Below are 8426 nucleotides of genomic sequence, written 5' to 3'. Positions count from 1 at the left end.
AAAGCCCACTCTTTGCAAATGTATCAACAGTTGCTGAAGGTGTCGGAAAAGACCTTTCTCCTTAAGGATGGCCCAATGTAAGACACATACCAGGTTCTTCACATGGTTGCAAGACATGAAAATGCTGTTTCATGGAAAACCAGGGAACAGGAGAGCTCAAGGAATAGAGACAGGACTTCTGTGCGTCTCTACCATTTCCTTGCAGCAGAGTAAGTTCACATACAGTCTAGCAAGAGACAGGTTAGAAATTAGCCTGATTGTACACTCTGCTGCTCCAGTCTTTGTTTCTGTATGCTATGCAACATGGACCTTTTTACCCATAAAAAGTCCAATTCTTTCCTGAACAGAGAGAACTACTGTGGTCCCAGTGATATCCTAGATCATATATATATATATATATATATATATATATATATATATATATGTATACAGCAAAGTGTATACTGTGTGAAAAAAAATCATTAAAATTATTTGCCTTTTCAGTTTCATTGGATACCTTTGGCTTGTGACAGAGTGTAGAATGGAGATCCCAGCTTGTCCTGAGGTATGCTTCTTTTACACATTGTCATTTACAGAGAACTTCTTTAATATTTGCAGTCTTTCTCATCTCAGACTTCCTTCCACATTGGTGTAAATGACCTGTTTCCTCACACATTCTCCTTAAGCTCCAGCAATCCTGATTATCTGCTCTAGAGTTAGCCCCTGCCAGCTACTCCTTAGTGTCCCCCAACTCGGAGCTGCTTGTGGCACTCTGCTAGTCCAGTGCCATAGCAGTGAGCTGGAAGGATATAGTCATGCTGTACCCTTCAAGGAAACATAACCTGTCCTGAAGCCAATTAGTCTGTTTTCCCTCATTGGAATCCCTTGTCTTCTGGATACCTCCTTACATTTTCCTCCTTCTTCCCTTTGTATTAGCAAGTTGGAAAGGACACAATATCTGACGTTCATACTGTGCATCCGTGGTTGAAGCAGTGCCTGAAGCCCCGTCCAACCCCAGCACCTTCACTCACCTTTGAAAACTGATGTTTGCCACAGACTGTGGTACAATCTCTGGGCAAAGGTCTCTGGCATCCTTCCTGTGACCCAAACCCTGAAAGCATGGCCTCCTCCTCCTTGGAGTCCATAAGCCCATCACATATGTTTTCAGATGTGCCTGTGTGGCAGGAAAGTTCAGAAGCAAAACTTTGCCAGAGAGATCTTTTCTGTGACTCATCTGTGCTAGGGAGGGGAGAGTTTCTTTTTCATGTCTCAGCTGGGAGCGGTTCATCCTCCAGCTCCTCAGCAGTCCAGTTTCTGACGTGTCTGGGCTGCTGCACTAACACAGTATGTGCAGGGCCAGAGAAGGAGGATTGTGCTCTCTGTTAGTGCTTTGTGGGGAATAATCTTTTTTTTAAATATGCCTTTCTGTCTCCCCCACTTTCCTTCTTCCTCCTTCAGTGTTGTCACCTTGTAGTATTTTAATCAGAGGAAGCAGATATATCAAGGAAGTCAATGGCAGGGGCGAGGTGGGTGGGGGGGGCAGAGAGGAAGAGGAGGAAAATCACATCACAGCCCAGTCTGCCAGTGTAAACACTTGATGATTTCCTGTTATTGTAGCCTAAAATGTACCATGACATCATTTGCGGGCCTCCCAGAATCACCCAGAAAGAGGAAAAGCCAGTATTCCTGGCCCGCCCCCAGCGTGAATCCATGGGATTCAGACCCTATAAGGCAGTGAAGGTCTGCAGGCAGCAAAGATAGTGTTTCGAAAGCTTTCTTGTTCTTGGCAATGTGGAAATTTCACAAACAGGAAAAACTGCTTTTACTTTTCCTAAAGGGGAACCGTTTATGCCTTATGAAATATTGATGCCTTGAACCATGATTACTTTAGAGGCAGAGCTGAAATATAAAAAATGTTCTTAGTCGAGGAAAAACACAGGGAAGCCCCTCACCAAAATCACATCAGTTTGTCATTACCAGACATCTACTTCTTTATAATATCCAATTTCATTCGAAATCACTCTACAAACAAGGCAGTTAAGTCAAAAGCTGTGAATTATATAAAACAGTTTAATAAATTAATTTGATAATTTTGAAAGGTGAAGCTAGCCCTCGGTATAGCAGAGTTGCCAGTGAAATGTTCTTCCTCCTTTTCTGAGCATTAAATCAATTCCCGGAAAGTGAAGACCCAAGCTCTTTGGAGCCTGGATACACAAACTATTCTGGAATTTGACCCAACAAGTCAGATTTGTTACAGTTAATCCTGAATCACTGCACTCAGTCTGCATCACTGTAAGGAAGAACTGAATCAGATTCACAGAGATGGGCTCTCATAACTTTTCTGAGAAGGATAATAATTAGGCTGAATTTCACAGCATATCCTTTAGCTACAATCTCTTTGGGCAGACTTTCAGATAGAAAGTCTTTGAGATATCTGCAAAATTTATGTTTTTTCCTGAACAAGGTAACAAACTTCATAAATACAGTGCTGTATATGTAATCATTTGGACTCATACCCTCCCTTGCACACCTTCCAACTGCCTGGCAAATATCACTAATTACAGTGCAACTTTTTGTTATTGAAACATGAGAAATTAGTGTTTTTGTATTAAACAATTTGTATTGTGAGGAGAATGAGACACTGAGATTAAATGAACTACTACTTTACAGAATAGAATGTATTGTCTTAATCTGAGTTTAAACCAATCCTACACCTCCAAACAGTATCAGAAAATTAGATTTGTTTTACCATAAAATAGACTTGAAAAGTCAGAAGAGAGTCAGCCTAGAGAAGAATACAAACAAATATAATAAATAAAGCACATTTGGGACTAACATTAAAAAGAAACAGAACGGTCTTGCAGTTTACTGAACAAAAAATAACAATCATGTTTAAGTTTTGCTGGTTTTACTCTCATTTGGACTTACTGGAATACAAAAGTGGGCTGTTGCCTGTGAGCTATTTTTGGATACGAGAACCAAGCCATTCAATTCTTCACCATGCTAAGCTCTTCTCAAAGCTATATATACCAGATGATTATCACTTATTAAGTAATTTGCTCTTCATTCCCAGTGCTGCGGGATGCCACACTGGGAACAGCATTGAACTTGAATTTATGCACAGCTATACCAGGACATCGCATCCAATGAAGTCAACGGCCAGGTTCTAATGACAGCATCAGGACCCTGCATATTCGTTCATGCCTAGCTGTACAGTGAACAAGGAACCAGGAGAGCAAAGTGCTCTTGCACTGCTGTCGGGTGTCAAGGCCTTGCATTAACTTCCATTATTCTGTGTGTCATCTGGGGGCTGAGGTTCTCGGGTGGGCTTGGCAAGGCAGGGCAGGAGAGGAGATCCTTTTTCTAAGCACTGAATTTTCCAGATCTAGAGTGCCGTTATTCTGTCTCAGATTTTTGCTAAATCCTATGAAAACTCGTGACCTGCACAATGACAGAGGACCCTGCAGCAGGGTGAGACCTGGTGGAGGGTGGGTGATCACAGCTCTGGGGTTGAGGGACGGGGAGCTGAGGAGCTTTGTTGGATGTGAATGTTCATCTAAGATGCTGGTTTGTGTGTTTCTAGGATATTGATCCATTGTGCAGAAGGAAGTTTGGGTCACGAGCTGAGTCCATTTTCATTCCCACAGCACAGGGATGACCTCCCTACATGAGGCTGCTCTTCACTTGGTGCAGGCTGCTCCAGTGCTCTCCAGAATGGGATTTGTCAGGTGATTTTTGACATAGGTACTCTTTGCTGCTAAATATTTCCCATTTTGGATTTATGGCACGATGTGATACCATGTTTTCTGGGTATAACAGAGATAAAAATGGCACAGTACTGTGATGTAGTATGATTGGGGATTTGTGAGAATACTTCATTCGTTATGAAAAACATGAAGTGGTGCAGAGAGATCAGTAAAAATGTCAAAATAGAAATGATAGAAGTTTAGGTTATGATGAGAAGTTTGGGAGAGGAGCAAAGTGTACTGGATTCCCTCTAGTTTGTACAGGATTATCTCTGCTTATAGCTGAGGTGAATCATCCTGGAAAATTTGACTCAATTTATTGAGGAAAGCTAGGGAAAAACAAAGTGGAAGAGAACATGGAAGAGCAATCATTCACCAGGAAAGTAAATTCAGATTTAAGACTCTTAAGTATCAGACCAGAAACACGTTGGCCCGGTGATACAAGGAGCCAGTCCAGAGGTGACTCTTTCTTCTGGTTCAAATTTATTAAAAAGACCTTGCTGAACTTGTTTGTTCCAGGAAGACAAATCAAACATCACCTGTCCATGTCCCTACAGATTTATGCCAGATCAAATCTCATCTCTGCTGAATTGTGCTAGCATTAAAGCATTAAGTCAGCAAAACTCAAAATGCCCTAGCTAATCACACACAAATGTCCAGCCTGCTTCAGATGAAAAGTGTAATGACGATGATCCAGAACTCTGTAGATCCGGTATTAATGTTCACAGAAACACAGCCTGTGTGAAAAGAAACCTTCTAAAAGGAAATAAATATCTTATTTGTATTTTGTTGGTCTACTTCCTCTAAATTCTTGAAAATGTAAATTGCCAGAAAAGTCAGCTGGAGGGAAAGTGACACACTTCACATCTATAGTTTGTCATGCATTTGGGTAATTTGAACATATATTCTGTCCTCACACTTGGCCTTCTATGTTCCCTGAAGTCAATAGACAAAATTCACATGGCAGGCAGACAGATTTAAAAATAATGCCAGTGCCCAAGCAAATGGTCCATGTGAATTAACCTGAGAGGAACACAGGGACTGTGTTGACTTTTTAAGCTTTGTTTTGTTTATTGGTGTTTTGTTTTGGTCTGCTGTGGACATGCAGAGACACAAGGCAGGGACTGAACACTCACAGTAGGGTGTGGTTGTGGGACTCATAGAGTAGGTTAGTCTGTGTAAGTTTTGGGGCAAGGGAAGGGGATGTCTGCTACATTTTAATGCTAAAAAGCAGGGTATGTGATGTATCATGTGGTATAGGAATCTCTTCAAAATACACCATTTCAATTAATTCAAAATCATCTGCATCTTCATGGAAAGGAGGAAAAAACCTGAAGAAAACAGAATTTTCTATGATCATTTGTGGTGGATAAAGCAGGTTCCTAATTTTAGTCTGTTTGTAGTAGGTGTCAGCAGCCTCCATGTCTTCAGGTCAGTGTTTTTTTCTGCATCCAAGAGAGAAATGGGCCAAGTCATCCAAGGTCAAGGAATATCTTGGGAGATCAACTGCTCAGCAACCCAGAAAAGTAGGTGGGCACTGATTTTTTGACATGTTTTTATGTATCTAAGGAACAGGATCTTCTGGCTGGATTTAAAAGGACTAAAAGGTCAGGCTCAAGGCTTTCACACAGGGAATGGAGTTTGTGAGTGGTGAGCATTGCACTGTTTTGACATCTCCTTGTCCTGCTGCACAATATTGATACCAGACATCAGGCTTAGGTGGACTGAGCTTTAACTGTGCAGAAATGTGCGGTTAAAGTAATACCACTTGTATTCTGAAATATGAGGAGCTACTCAGAACTTGTGAGCCAACCCCTCAAAAATCGGTATCAATTTTCTTCTTCTTGTCTTGTGCCTTTTATTTGTCTAGAGAAACAGGCCTTATATTGCCTGCTTATTTACTGATAGCAGCAGTGCTGGGGCAGAGGATTTAGCTTCCGGCATCCAAGAGGTTGGGCAAAGATCTGGAGTGTGAAATCTCTTCTTGTGGTTCCTGTGAGTCTTTAGCAGTGCTTTTAACAGTATTTTTAATTCTTTCTCACTGTAAGATCCCCGCATGTTCAGTTCCCCAGGGACCAGTGGTTTGACCAATAAGATAAAAAATAATTCCGAATAAGGCAGATTCCCTATCAATCCACCAGAATACTCATAATACCAAATGAATCCTGGGAAGCTGAGTAATGCCATAATCTTTTTTCGCCTTTGGCCCTTAGAGTACATTGCAACAGTTAATTAAGACTATCAGCATCCCAGTAATTAAGCACTAACTAGGGAAACTGAGGCAAGACAGAACAACTTGCGGTAATTCCTCTTTAGATTAATGAGCCATTCTTTCAAAGCAATCCATTTTCTCAGAGAGAAGGCATCAGCCCAGGGGTGGATTAATGAAATATAGTAGGGTGTGGTGATGTACTTCACAATTTTTGCATGTTGTAGTGATGCAATACTCTGTATTTTTTGCTCAGAGATGCCCTGTGTTTAGTAAAAAACTAAGAAAAATAAATTATGCCATCTGTCATGCCCGTGTCTGACTGGGCCAGGTGGTGTGTGCTGTGTGCTGCATCATCATGTTCTGCTGCAGGGAAAGGAAAAGCTGTGTGCAGAGTGTGTGTAGAGTTAGGCTTGTGCAGGGATGCACTCTCTCACAGTCATGCAACCCTAACTGTAGATCACACCACGTAGTGTTAACAGAGTGGGAGGGAATTCCCTTCGCTTGTGACTGTATCAGCTGGGTGGGAGAGGTAGCATCATCATTCCCAGAATAGACTCTTGCTCTAGGCAGCTCCTTCACAATGAAGTTCTGAGTTTGAGTCCACTTCACATTCTAGCCCAGAAACAGATGCAGTACTTACCTAGACAACATTGTCATGGGTCAGGGTTTGGTGTTCACCTGGAAAAAACCCTGCCATCTGAGCAAGAGCCAAGAGTAATGTCTTCAGTATAAAATGTTCCTGCATTGGAATAAGAATGGCTGGCAACTGCCTGTATATTTTTAAGGTTTCCAAAAATAGATCTAGGTCTCAGGCAACATGAATGGAGCCAAGGCTGAAATGGAAAGAACTAGTAAAGGGTCATTTGTCTGAAACAGTTAGTGCTGAGATCATCTTCTACATTATATGCCACTACCTGGAAACATAGGCCAGTTTTCTTTTCCTCCTTTATGACTTTCTGAGCCCTGTTTTTCAGTACAATGGGGAGAATTGACTTAGTGTTGAGACTGAGTGCCACCTCCCTGCTCTGCTTCTGTTCCGTAGGAGCTGGAATGCCTGGAGCACCAAGTTGGTCTTGCAGACCTGGAGAAGCAGAGGAAAGTTAGATTATATTGCAGATGCTCTGTGTGTGAGAGAGAGAAGGTTTTCAGATCTCAATGGCAGGTGAGAGAGAAGGTCCCTATGAGTGGGAACAGGGGCTAACTGGAGGGCTAAACTTCTGGGGAGCTGCACTCTTCTGTTCCACGAGGAATTTGACGTCAATCAGTGAAGCCTTAATGCATGGGTGAACCTATGACATTTTGCAGAGGGGAGAAGGAGAATTTTGAAGCCAACTTCAAACTGCAGTTTGTTGCTAAGTGTGCCTGTGTCTTCCAGGAATGGCCCGAGGCTGAAGGTGCTATTCTGGCTGCATTTGAGACTGTCTTCCTTTGAAGTTACTGTTCCCACAGAGGTGCCAGTAAATCTGCATGTGTCCTTGCTCCCTAACTTAGCTTGGCTACCCTGTTCCAGATTAAAATCTATTCTGCTAAAAATGTCTGAACAGGTTCAATAGACACACAAGCAAGTCTGGATCATTTTGACAGGTAAACATGTCTACATTAACAAGTTGTGTGGTGTAATAAGAGCAGATGTGGAAAACAAAAGAGCTGCTCCTTGGTATATAACATTCACACTAAATGTGCTTCAGAGTGAGATTATTTTGGACTTGCTCTGTTCTGGCCCAATTAACTGAATGCTTGCCAATAGCCGGAGCACTATAGGTGCACTCCTGGAAGCACATCTTCTATTTTATCTTCATCCAAAAGGAATTCAGTTTACCAGGTATGAGACTGCACCACAGTGGGAAAGTGAATAATCAGGTGAATAGGAAATTAAATTAAGTGCAGTGAATAGGAAATTAATTAACTTAAAAAACAAACTCCTGATCTGAACTAAAAAGCTAGTGTAGATGTGGCTTACTTATATAGTTTGGTGGCTGAGGAGTTGATAGTCTCCAGGAGAGCTAGAGCTAGTGATGATGGGGATGTGTGAATACTTTTCAATCCAGCCCAGTTACAGCCTGAACACCACATAAGTCTGCTGCTGAATACACTACAGCCACATCTACACTAGCTTTTTAGGTTTTTTTTTGGTCATGGTTTGTTTATAGTGAGGCTTTGCTGGTCAAGACAGCTCTGAAGGGAGTCCCACAGGCTTTGTGGACTTCCTGTTGAGGAACACACTTAGTGCAGGTAGCTCAGTGTGCAGGCTGAGGATTAAGCTCTGGGGCAGGAGAACCTGGACTGGTACCGACATTTTGCACAACAAAGGGCACAGGGACCTGTGGCCCAACCAGGTGAGAGAGACCTGCCACTCAGAGACACAGCAGGAGCTGAGGACTAAGCAGGAGGACCCCAGGCTATTTGAGAACAGACCGAGAAGGTATAAAAGCCCAGGGAGTCCTTTGGTCAGGGTCCCTCCTTGGGGGCACCCACATAGAGCTATTACT

General features: G+C 42.3%; 1 long non-coding RNA gene across 3 annotated transcripts; it reads left to right on the top strand.

Moving 5' to 3' along the window:
* The first annotated feature begins 419 nt into the window (after positions 1 to 419).
* On the top strand, positions 420 to 7522 carry LOC113956522. 3 transcript variants are annotated; one of them, XR_003530868.1, is made up of 4 exons: positions 420 to 544; positions 3563 to 3707; positions 5132 to 5255; positions 6980 to 7522. It is a non-coding gene; the product is annotated as an uncharacterized LOC113956522 (long non-coding RNA). The 3 variants fall into 3 exon arrangements; XR_003530869.1 differs by having other exon boundaries at positions 5129 to 5255; XR_003530867.1 differs by having other exon boundaries at positions 3563 to 3723; positions 5129 to 5255.
* Positions 7523 to 8426: the final 904 nt, after the last annotated feature.

Source organism: Corapipo altera, unplaced genomic scaffold, assembly GCF_003945725.1.
Source record: "Corapipo altera isolate COAL_440 unplaced genomic scaffold, ASM394572v1 107b, whole genome shotgun sequence".
Lineage (NCBI taxonomy): Eukaryota > Metazoa > Chordata > Aves > Passeriformes > Pipridae > Corapipo > Corapipo altera.
Note: the sequence above shows the minus strand (reverse complement) of the source record. Positions and strands in the feature narration are given on the sequence as shown.